The sequence below is a fragment of the Staurois parvus genome, unplaced genomic scaffold (genome assembly GCF_062004578.1).
Source record: "Staurois parvus isolate SC_StPar_1 unplaced genomic scaffold, SC_StPar_1.0 ptg000019l, whole genome shotgun sequence".
Taxonomy (NCBI): Eukaryota; Metazoa; Chordata; class Amphibia; order Anura; family Ranidae; genus Staurois; species Staurois parvus.
In genome coordinates, this window is record NW_028317815.1 from 22185552 (window position 1) to 22197873 (window position 12322).

General features: G+C 41.4%; 1 protein-coding gene across 10 annotated transcripts in view; it reads right to left on the reverse strand.

Annotated features, from left to right (window-relative positions):
* Positions 1-12322, reverse strand: part of MAGI2 (membrane associated guanylate kinase, WW and PDZ domain containing 2) — a 1033722-nt gene that overhangs the window by 578571 nt on the left and 442829 nt on the right. Inside the window, exon 1 of one of the 10 annotated variants that reach the window (XM_089685774.1) lies at positions 6511-6740. The exons of the other annotated variants lie outside the window; for them this stretch is intronic. The gene's annotated coding sequence lies outside the window, so the exon portion shown is untranslated. Of the gene's footprint in view, positions 1-6510; positions 6741-12322 lie in introns of those variants that run through there. 10 annotated transcript variants of the gene reach the window in all.

Below are 12322 nucleotides of genomic sequence, written 5' to 3' on the forward strand. Positions count from 1 at the left end.
GCCAAAGCCTTTTCATAACTGGAGCTCTTTATTGTGTCTTAAAGGACTGTACTTATTACTTTACAATACAAAAATCATATTTAGTCTAGCACAAGAGAATTGCACTGAGAAAGTGAAAGACTGGATCTTAATCTCTGTTTTATCACTATAGACTATTCTTAGAAAAAAAAACTAAAAAGGGCCTCTGCATTACTAGTTATGATCATGGTTACTGTGCTATTAGTAGACATAGTATTCTTAAATTTTTAGAAACTATCAAACAAGAAAACATCCAAAGAGGTTACAAACAAAATTAAAAGAATTGTTTGTAAAAGTGGACTTGAACATAAAAAAGTAAAGGTATGCTATTGCGTAGAGCAGTAGTAAATTTGCCCTAAACCATCCAAGCCCCAATGGTAATAAATAAATAAATACACAATAAAATTATGGGAATGCAAAATATACTGCATATTGAAATGCTGAAATGCGCTGGATGGGGCTGGGTGTCACTGAAGGCTATAAGGGTTCTAGAGGGGGTTATGGGACTCTGTAGCAACTCAGTGGCCCTGTGGAGGATAAGAATTCAGCAGATGACTGGGGGGGGCTCTGTGGGGAGAATACTGGGGGTGTTTCTAGGGTGCTTCATAGAAGCACTATGGAAGAAGTGACACTAGAGGAGGTTGTGGGTACTGTGGGAGATTAGGGGATCTGCAGTTGGCTGGAGGATCTCAGAAGACTGTGGGGGGATGGGGGAACAGTAGGGGCTAAATGCAGCAGATATTCTACTTCACAACTGCTATCAGTACAAGCACCTGGTAGGAAAGGAAAGTTCTTTCTCTCCCCAGTCATATGATAGGTTACATGAATGGGGAAGGATGTATGGGACTTCACTTCCTGGTGTGCACCATAGTGGTAGTCAGTCTCACGCTGCTCTGTGTCAAGTGAGGCATTGATCTGCACTGCCAAGTGATGGAATGTTCAGTGATCCAGCACAGTGGTAGTTATTTACTAAAGCTGGAGAGTGCAAAATCTGGTGCAGCTCTGCATAGAAACAAACCAGCTTCCAGATTTTATTGTCAAAACTAAACTGAATAACCTGAAGTTAGAAGCTGATTGGTTACCATGCACAGCTGCGCCAGATCCTGTGTGCTCCAGTTTTAGTAAATCTCCTCACAGCGTGCCCACTATCAGCCTGCAACTCTGCAGCTGTCCCATGAAGGTCCACTCCAGTTGGGCCATCCCACCATCCCTGTCCCATCAATGGCCCATCAGGAGGGAAGCCATGACCCAGTAGAAGGCCAAGGCTCAGTGGATCAGAACCACTGCCATAGAGGACATCTAGAAGTGTTAATTGTGCCTAAACAGTACCCTGAAAGATTAACATTGTGGTCCTGAATTTCTCTTAAAAACGTCCTGTGCACCACTATGCTATTTAAAGCATAGTTCCACCCAAAAGGGGACGTTCCGCTTTAAAGTTGGTTCCCAGCTCCCCATTAAGGCTTGGCACCTTTGGGGAGTGGGGGGGAGCGGGTACCCGATTTTGACAGGTACCCGCTCCCAGTTCTGCTGCGATCGCCTAGGCGATCGGAAACGGAAGTTGTCCTCCTACCCTCCCTCCCTGAAGTCTTGTGGGACACGTGACAGATCCAAGAAGTTGACGGGGCCATTCAGGAAGCGCATCGCTACTTGCACATGCGCAGTGGGCACCCGGCTGTGAAGCCGCAAGCTGTCACAGCCAGGTGCTCACACTGAAGATGCTGGTGCCCAGAATACAGGACGGCAGGGCTGCGGCGGGGGCAATGCGGGATCGTGGGACAGGTGAGTGGCTGTTTTTTAAAAGTCAGAAGCTACAGTTTTTGTAGCTGCTGACCTTTATTTTTTTACAGAGTGAGTGGAACTCCACTTTAAACATGCCAAGAGTCTCATAGCTGTATGTCTGCAGGGCTGCTAAAATTCAATGTCCTAAACTTAACTAGAAAACGTAACACTAGGTAAGGAATGCTGATGCTACCAAAAGGTACAGACAATACTAATACAGATTTGCACAAAGCTACTCATTAGGTTTTTGCAGTACTTTAACCAATTTGGACATTCGGGTAATTTCTACCTACAGTACCTAAATGACTACAATGTGAATTTAATTTTTAAATTATTTTTTTACATACTTATTTTACTAATAAAACTCTCCACTCTCAGGCCAGAAACTAAATTCTGAGTAAGGTAATCTCTCTCTTCAATATTTACATTTATACATTCATTTTGAAAAAACTTATAGCACTTAAAACATGTGTTATTCTTTTTAGCATAGTTATACACACCACACTGTGGAATCCTAAGTGCTGCCATGTTCTATTGGCTCTTGGTATGTACTGTACCTCATGTGGTATAGCTGTTCTGAAAGCACTTTATTTAATGAATTAGGTTCATAATGTTCTTCCAAAGAAATGAGTGATCTAACATTATAATGTTTCCATGTACACTAGGTATGGTATGCTTTAAAACCATTTCTTTACCTTAGTGCTTCATTTTGAGGGCTCATATCCAAAGAAATGCATAGGAGTTGGTAACAATAACATGACCTTTGATCATAGTACCTGACTGACCAGATTAAGCAGGATTCCCTATTCTGTGTACTCCATACCATCACATTGGTTTTAGGGTTAAATGGTATGTAAGGATTTTTGTTTTAACTTTGAATAGGGAAAGGTTAAACACATTTATCTGTTTTTTATTTCTGTCTGTGTCCTTGGGGAGATTCATCTCTTTATTTGTTCTAGTGACTATTACTACTGAGAGAGAAGTGAGGGAAAATCCATACATTTTGAAGTGCCATCAGCGCAAGAAGTAAAGGAAAAAGCTTCAACAAAGATATCAGTTCCTGTGACAGCTCTCTATGGTGGGAATTTCATTGACTTAAGAGAGATTTGCTCATTTCCTGTTGCAGTCTTAGGACAGGAAGTGAAGGTAAAACTTACAAGCAGAGCACAGGAAGCGAAAAAAAAAATCAATAAATAATTGATAGAGAAGAAAAGGGTTAAAACTCTTATCTAGAAAAAAAAGTTTTGGTTTCATCGACAGTTTAAGTAAGGTGGACACAAAGCACAATAATGTTTATGGTAAAGGCATAGGAGAGCGGTCCTTTAACAAGGCATGACAGACTCATTCATCATTTATGTTTCTAGGTTATGGAGGAAACAGTGATGCACACAGTCTTCGTGAAGTTTCCCTATTCCTCTCTACCATGATGTATCATGATTGATCTTCTTCCTATTATTTCTAATATCACTGAAAAAGTCTAGTATATTAAAGACAACAAATTTGACTGAGATCGGGTCTCATCTCATCTGAAGTTCATTTGATTGGGTTTCATCTCATTTGAAACCCAATATTCTAACCAGAAAAGTCTAATCATTATCAAAATACTTACAAATGATTTAAAAATATAACACCACTTCTCCAAGAAATATACTAAACAAAAGGCAGAACAGTGATACAATAAAGTTTGTAATGTCTGTTTACATTGTTCCCTTATGCCTGCACAGGTTGTTGAAGAATCCATTGTGGTCAAAAATAAATGTAATTTTTTTTGGAAGCCAAGGTATCAGTCCACAGATGACAAAGGAATTTTTCATATAGGCATAATGGGGTTAATTATTAGTATTTAATTAGCAATGTTAATGTTCATTGAGTTTAGTAAATAATGTAAAACTATGTTCACTTCATTTAACCAGTTGTGTGATAGGAGATGTTTTTTTAGCTTTCCTTATACATAACTGGGTATTCAAAAAAAGCACAGAATCACTTTTTTTGTACCACCATTCGTTTTTCTAAGTGAACAGCCTCTCCTAAATCAACCCCAACTGATATTTTTCCTAAAAGCACGTTTGAAGAAATATATGCCTTGATGTCCATAGTAATACCCTGTACTCTTCCATGCTGCAGTGAAAAGGAAGGAAGAAGTCTCAGTAGTTGGCATGAGCATAGACGGATGTTCTTCAGGTATTTATTAGGGGCCTACTTTCCATGGTCACACGATTTCCACATGGTACAAAAAAATGGAGTATTTCCCATTGGCCACTATGGACTTATCCATAGTTTATACCAACCTAACACAACAACACAGGGGTTGAACACTTTTTACAAAGTTAATCTCACTGCCCAGCCATAAATTGTTCAAATTGTAAAATATATGGACAAAGGTGTAAGTTCCCTTCAGGGCCACATTTACTGCAATAATTAAACAGTACTGTACTAGCATAGTCTAATATTTCAGAATACCATTTATCTGATAAAATCCTCTCACCCGATTATGTTTAAAATAAAGTCAACACTCTTATGGCCAATACCAGTGAAATATGTCAGGCAGACCACTGAAGATCATTATTACACAATAGAACCTCTAACCTGCATTGTTATTCTTCTGATGTTCTCGAACTGCATTGTCTTCTTGTCTTCTACATTTACAAGGAACAAATGCATTGATTTCCCTACACAAAGCATTTAAAACACTGAAGTGATATGTAATTCATCAAAAGATCTTTATTTTTTTTCTAAAAACATCATTATAATTGTATCCTTCCAATGGCACAATCTGCCTGGACTATATTGTCTTTGAGCCCTGTGAAATAAACCATTATAGGTATTTAGCTCTTGACTCTTCCAAAATGATTGCATTCCCCTGTTTTAGAGGAGAGATGAAGGTGTAGAAATCGAAATTTTCTAAAGACATTCAAAGACCTAAAATCAATATCTAGAAAAAGTATTGATGGCCTTAAGGTATTTCAAATTAACAGCAGCAGCCTGGATTTTAGAATACTATAAAAAGCAACCTATTTATAAAAGAAATATGCATAATAAGCATCAGTCAGTTTTATCACCGCACTTTCCCAGCGTTAATCCCTTATCACACTCTAGCAAGTTGCTTTTAAGGCTTCTTACCTTTTGCTGAATATTCAAGCCAGCAGCTGCCTCTGAATCAAGTCCCGTTGTCACTTCAGTGGTTGCAGAGCTAGAATGCAGACAGTCAGGTTGCCTTCCCAAGCTATCACTGGTTCTTTTGCTCACAATGTTCCCAGGCTCTATTGGACAGGTCTTTGATAAACTTAAATACCGCTATGAAACATGCTCTTTTGGCAAGTTGCTGACTCTTTATTTTATACTGGCAGACTGTCCTTTAGACACTATATACATGGCAGAAACACATCCCAAACTGTAGCACTTTGATCCCATGCTTGGTTGAAAAACATTGTGAAGTGTGCTCCAGGTTTTTGGTCACCCAGTATTTATAGTATACATAATGTTAGGTGTATATTATTTAATAAAGAACAGGTACATGTTAAAGCTTCTCTTTTTTTTGGCTACAGAGCAAAAGTGTTCAATAACACCAAAGCAGCCATGCTAGTGCCATCTCTTCAGTGCACTTAATTGAAGTAACCACAACTGCTAGTATCAAGGGATTTCATGTAGTGCACCAACATGAACCATGAGTCACTCTGTAATTCTTTCATATTATGTATAACAAATCTGTGATAAAGACACATCAAAAGAACAACAACAAAGGACCAGATTCAATGATTTGTAACAGTCAATAAGCCATCTTCAGTAGATGCGGAGAAAAATGTCAGCACACAGTTGCTAGCTCATTGTCACACTGCATCTCAATCTGGCCAACTGGGACCCAGACATTTACCCCATATGCAAAAAGGTAATGCAGGAGATGTTCCGCTGACTGCAATGCATGTCTGTGCAAAGCATGCATATCTTAGATGAATGATTTCACATCATTTTAACCCATACTTTGCTATTTAGAAAAAACACACCATATCATAATAAGCAGCAAAGGGTAAATAGTCTCTAGACCCCAGTAAAACCGCAGTGGTTTGAACGCCTGGTTAAACAGGATATTTGGCTTAAATGCTTGCTCGTGTGCTGTGCCATTCTTTAATGTCAATGTGAAGCATGCTTCTCATGCCATTTAAATACCCTGATCTTAGGAGAAGCGGCATCAATGTACTGCTCTCTCACATCTCCAGCTTCCTGCACATTACAGGCATGTGCAGCATTTCTTTGTTATTTAGAGCTGATAACCTCTGCTATTAAGCAGAAAGCAGAAGGTTGAAATGGAGAAAGCCTTTACATAAAATCGAGCCAATCTGACAGAGATAAGTGCCTTGGTCCAAGACACGCCAGATCAAAACTACCAAAAGGTCTATATTTTTTTCATGTAATCAAGAATATTCAGCAAAGCAAAAACATACAATTGCAATGTACACATCGGGATCCTCTACACAAAGGTAATTTTCAGCACAATTAGCCAGGATCCTATAGAACAAGACGCGCGCCTCTGCACAATCACCCTTCATGATAACCTATATGTCATATGTATAAGACCCAGAACCTATAGCCATAAAACACTGTGTTCCTCCAAGCTGCTATGGTAGTGGAATTTATAATGTGTGATCCACAAATACCCTAGTACACAACAATGGATCCATGCATTGCAAAGGGCAGACACCAACAGTCATCACCTACCTTATTGTCATCCTCAGCCACTCCATCCTCTAGAATTCTTTAAGTCACCTGTACTGATCCAACCCATTGTCAATAGGAGAGAAATAGAATTCTCCCTGATAGAATAAGCCTCAGCTGTGCTCAGATATGTATATTTTTCCAGCACGGATGCCTAGAATTTTCTGCACAAGCCAGACACAGGCACAAACTGCAGCTGAGCTCCTTTTCTCCCCTCCCTTTAAAAGATGAAGCGAGTGCTACCCTCAGTCTCTCCCTGCCTGTTCTTGCTGTCTCTCCTCTCTCCCCCTCCCCCTCCAATCCAAACTCAGTGGAACCCATTCAGGGTCATTTACATTTCTCAGCATGATGACCCCTATGCTGCTTGTAGGGACCAGTGCAATAAAAGGGACAGAGCAATACGCTGCAGGTAGCCTTATAGGTTAAAAAGACAAGGAAAATTAAAACTGAATATAGGATATTATTAAAAATATTTATGTTTAAGGGAAAAAAAAAGTTATGAAAAAAATAATAGCAGGTTTAAATTAAAGAAAACAATTTTTCATTGTTAAAAAAAAAATGTTCTTTTATAGAAATCAATGTCAAACAATACTGCAAGTATATTACCTGTGAAATCTATATTTTTTTAGTCCAGATGATTCAAGCGGGGGATGGGACTCACAATGAAGGATTTCCTCCAACCAAGGCTGATGTGAAGCTGCACATTTACCTCTCCTCCCCCAGGTACCAGCTGCAGAAATCAGTATGATCTGAAAGATGATGACCTCTCTGACATCACCGAGGTTTGTCTGCATTAACTGAACACTAGATAAGCCAACACTGGAAACGGTATAGAATTTATAACTGCTTGATGTCATTGTTAACGTATATTCATCAGTAAAATTCCTTACTCTGTAAAATCATCTGTTCAGCCTTCTGCTTTTTTTAATATATAAGCCCAGCTTTCTTAGTATTCTTTGACAACAGCACATAGATCAACTCTGCAAACGGAGGTGAGATGTATTTGGGAATATATAACAATTTAGTTATTGCTCACTATAACCAGTTTCTGAGTTTCAGTTTATCAGTGGAGATTAGAGATGGAATGACAAATGGTGATTTGTTGTTATGGGTAACCGCTCATAAAAATGTAGAGGAGCATTGAACATTCATTTCTATATTTAGAGAAGCATGGTATTATTTATATTGTGCATGGTGTTATTTATCTTTATAGTGTATCAATGTCATTGGTGCCACATGAAAAATGTTTTATATAACTGTTAGACAGGGTGCAGTAATAAGAGGTGAGAACTATATGCACTTAATTTATTGGTAACCCATGATGGGAGAAACATGAAGGAAGCATTTGCTGAATCTCTTTCTGCAAATGCTAGTTGCCTAGCTGCAGTGCCAATACTCTTGATTTATATATTTTGCTGGGTAGTGACTCAGAAGACAGATGGTTTGCATAGCAGCCAGGCAACTAGCATTTTCAAAAGGAGGTCTGCATGCCAGCTCCTCCGTATCCCTTATGAAAGGTTAACTTAAAGCGGAGCTCCACCCAAAAGGGGACATTCCGCTTAAATGCTTTGTCCTCCACTCCCCGTTAAGGATTGGCACCTTTGGGGAGCGGGTACCAGAATTTGACAGGTACCTGCTCCCACTTTCGGGGCGATCTCCTAAGGAAATTGGAAATGGAAGTTGTCCAACCCTCTCCCTCCCCGTAGTCTTCTGGGACATGTGACAAGTCCAAGAAGACTACGGGACCATTAAAAAAGCACAGCACTACTAGCACATACGCAGTGGGCACCCGGCTGTGAAGCCAAAAGCAGTTACAGCAGGGTGCCCAAACTGAAGATGCCGGCGCCGGGGAGAGAAGACCAGTCGTGGTGAGGACACCGCTGGAATCGAGGGACAGGTAAGTGTCTGTATTTTAAAAGTCAGCAGCTACAGTTTTTGTAGCTGCTGACTTTTATTTTTTTTATTCAACTGGAACTCCACTTTAAAGTGCCAGAAAAGCTTAACTATATCTATTCTTAAAAATGCCCCCCCCCCCCTTCTCCTACCTATCCTGCCTAACCGGAGTAAAAAATATCTGTATACTTACTTCCATTTTTAAATCCACTTCAGTCCGGTCACCTGATCCCACAGCTCTGGTTCCCCTGTGTAAGTACAGTCAGGTCCATAAATATTGGGACATCGACACAATTCTAACATTTTTGGCTCTATACACCACCACAATGGATTTGAAATGAAACGAACAAGATGTGCTTTAACTACAGACTGTCAGCTTTAATTTGACAAATTTAAAATTTTACATCCAAATCAGGTGAACGGTGTAGGAATTACAACAGTTTGCATATGTGCCTCCCACTTGTTAAGGGACCAGAAGTAATGGGACAATTGGCTTCTCAGCTGTTCCATGGCCAGGTGTGTGTTATTCCCTCATTATCCCAATTACAATGAGCAGATAAAAGGTCCAAAGTTCATTTTAAGTGTGCTATTTGCATTTGGAATCTGTTGCTGTCAACTCTCAAGATGAGATCCAAAGAGCTGTCACTATCAGTGAAGCAAGCCATCATTAGGCTGAAAAAACAAAACAAACCGATCAGAGAGATAGCAAAAACACCAGGCGTGGCCAAAACAACTGTTTGGAACATTCTTAAAAAGAAGGAACGCACCGGTGAGCTCAGCAACATCAAAAGACCCGAAAGACCACGGAAAACAACTGTGGTGGATAACCAAAGAATTATTTTCCTGGTGAAGAAAACACCCTTCACAACAGTTGGCCAGATCAAGAACACTCTCCAGGAGGTAGGTGTATGTGTGGCAAAGTCAACAATCAAGAGAAGACTTCACCAGAGTGAATACAGAGGGTTCACCACAAGATGTAAACCATTGGTGAGCCTCAAAAACAGGAAGGCCAGATTAGAGTTTGCCAAACGACATCTAAAAAAGCCTTCACAGTTCTGGAACAACATCCTATGGACAGATGAGACCAAGATCAACTTGTACCAGAGTGATGGGAAGAGAAGAGTATGGAGAAGGAAAGCAACTGCTCATGATCCTAAGCATACCACCTCATCAGTGAAGCATGGTGGTGGTAGTGTCATGGCGTGGGCATGTATGGCTGCCAATGGAACTGGTTCTCTTGTATTTATTGATGATGTGACTGCTGACAAAAGCAGCAGGATGAATTCTGAAGTGTTTCGAGCAATATTATCTGCTCATATTCAGCCAAATTCTTCAGAAATCATTGGACGCCGCTTCACAGTGCAGATGGACAATGACCCAAAGCATACTGCAAAAGCAACCAAAAGGTTTTTTAAAGGAAAGAAGTGGAATGTTATGCAATGGCCAAGTCAATCACCGGACCTGAATCCAATTGAGCATGCATTTCACTTGCTGAAGACAAAACTGAAGGGAAAATGCCCCAAGAACAAGCAGGAACTGAATACAGTTGCAGTAGAGGCCTGGCAGAGCATTCCCAGGGATGAAACCCAGTGTCTGGTGATGTCTATGCGTTCCAGACTTCAGGCTGTAATTGACTGCAAAGGATTTGCAACCAAGTATTAAAAAGTGAAAGTTTGATTTATGATTATTAATCTGTCCCATTACTTTTGGTCCCTTAACAAGTGAGAGGCACATATGCAAACTGTTGCAATTCCTACACTGTTCACCTGATTTGGATGTACATACCCTCAATTTAAAGCTGACAGTCTGCAGTTAAAGCACATCTTGTTTGTTTCATTTCAAATCCATTGTGGTGGTGTATAGAGCCAAAAATGTTAGAATTGTGTCGATGTCCAAATATTTATGGACCTGACTATAAGTGGCTGCTTGAAAGGAGAGGAGGTGGTGCCAGCAATGGCTGAGCTATGGAAGCTTATGGAAGATGTCACAGCTCCTGGAATTTTTTTTTATTACAGGTTTGGCAAAATAGATAGGAAGAGGGATAGGGGACATTTTAAAGAATATATACAGTTAGGCTTTTCTGCCAAATTAAGTTTGACTTTGTAAATAAATACCTGCACATTTACCCAACCAGGGCAAAGCAGCAAGTCCCCTGATAGTCCTCCAGAAAACCCTGTGTCTGAAAACCTCTCTTTTATTCCCCTTTCACTCTGCCCCCTGCTGAAGCAGTGCTGTCCGGAAGCTAATACAGCCCATTCTCATTCTTTTGCTGCTAATGCTCATTTTAGTTCAGCTAATGCTTATTTTCCTTGCAGCTAATGCTCATTCCTGTACAGCCAATGCTCGTGCACATGATGTACCAGCACACAGCCATGCTTGCGCTAGTATCCAGTGTGCACTGACACATAGGCACATTTTTGTCGCAAGTCCATACACATTGGCGCAAAGCTGCCTATTTATAGGAGATCCTGCTTTGTGCTGATCGCTGGATGTTCTTCAGCTTCCCCCTGATCCATGTTCCTGTGTTGATGCTTTTTGCTGACTGATCTTCTTTTGCTGACTCAGCTTGTTCCTGAACTTGCTCTGTGGATTTTTAGATAGTAACCTCTGCTTCATAATCATAAACTTCTGCTTGCCTCTGACTATTCTCTGCCTGCTTCCCTGGTGCTAACCTCGGCCTCCTACTGGACCTTGCTCTGCCTGCTTACCTGGTGCTGACCTTGGCCTGCTACTGGACCTTGCTCTGCCCACTTCCCTGGTGCTGACCTTAGCCTGCTACTGGACCTCGCTCTGTTTATTTTCCTGGTGCTGACCTCAGCCTGCTACTGGACCTCGCTCTGCTTACTTCCCTGGTGCTGTCCTGAGCCTGCTACTGGACCTCGCTCTGTTTACTTCCCTGGTGCTGACCACGGCCTGCTACTGGACCTTGCTCTGCCTACTTCCCTGGTGCTGACCATGGCCTGCAACTGGACCTCACTCTGTGGGCTTCCCTGGTGCTGACCATGGCCTGCAACTGGACCTCACTCTGCGTGCTTCCCTGGTGCTGACCATGGCCTGCAACTGGACCTCACTCTGCGTGCTTCCCTGGTTCTGACCTCAGCTTGCTACTGGACCTCACTCTGCCTACTTCCCTGGTGCTGACCATGGCCTGCTATTGGTCCTTGCTCTGCCTGCTTCCCTGGTGCTGACCTCAGCCTGCTACTGGACCTTGCTCTGCCTGCTTCCCTGGTGCTGACCTCAGCCTGCTTCCTGACCGTGCTGATGTCTCACTGTGTATGGCCCTGACTCATCTTGACTATGTCCCTGACCATGGCAGTCACCTGCTACCAAGCTGCCGGCGCTCGTACTTCTTTGAGCCTTGTACCTCTGTCACCACCTTCAGGGATACTCAGACCATAGTCACAAGGGAAGCCCTCTAGTCAACTTGGCCTCCAACCAAGGCCCATCACAAGTGTTGTGTGAACTCCAAATCTGAACTTACAGATGGTTAAATATTCTGACCCCAAGTGACCACAATATCAAAGGAATAGGAAATAACCATTTACCCAGAAGTACTAGGTATTACACTTCCTCTCTGGCAGACAAATAGGGCAGTGGGTGAATGAAGGTGATTATAAGCAGCAGAGGGAGAGGGCAATTAAGTAAACTTGTTTTTTTTTCTCTGTTTAAGCAAAGCACAGGTTAACTTGAAGCATGGTACTCACCAAAAGACCAGATACAGTATGAGCCTGGGTTCGCACTATGCGGTGCGGGACACCACATGTAATTTACACAGGAATCGCACCGCATTCCTGTGCAAATTACATGCAAATGTATATGCGCTGCGATTTGAGACATACACTTTGTATGGCTCAAATCGCATTGCATCTGAGTCAAAAAGGTGCAGGACTATTTTTAAATCCGCACCTGAATCGCATCGCAT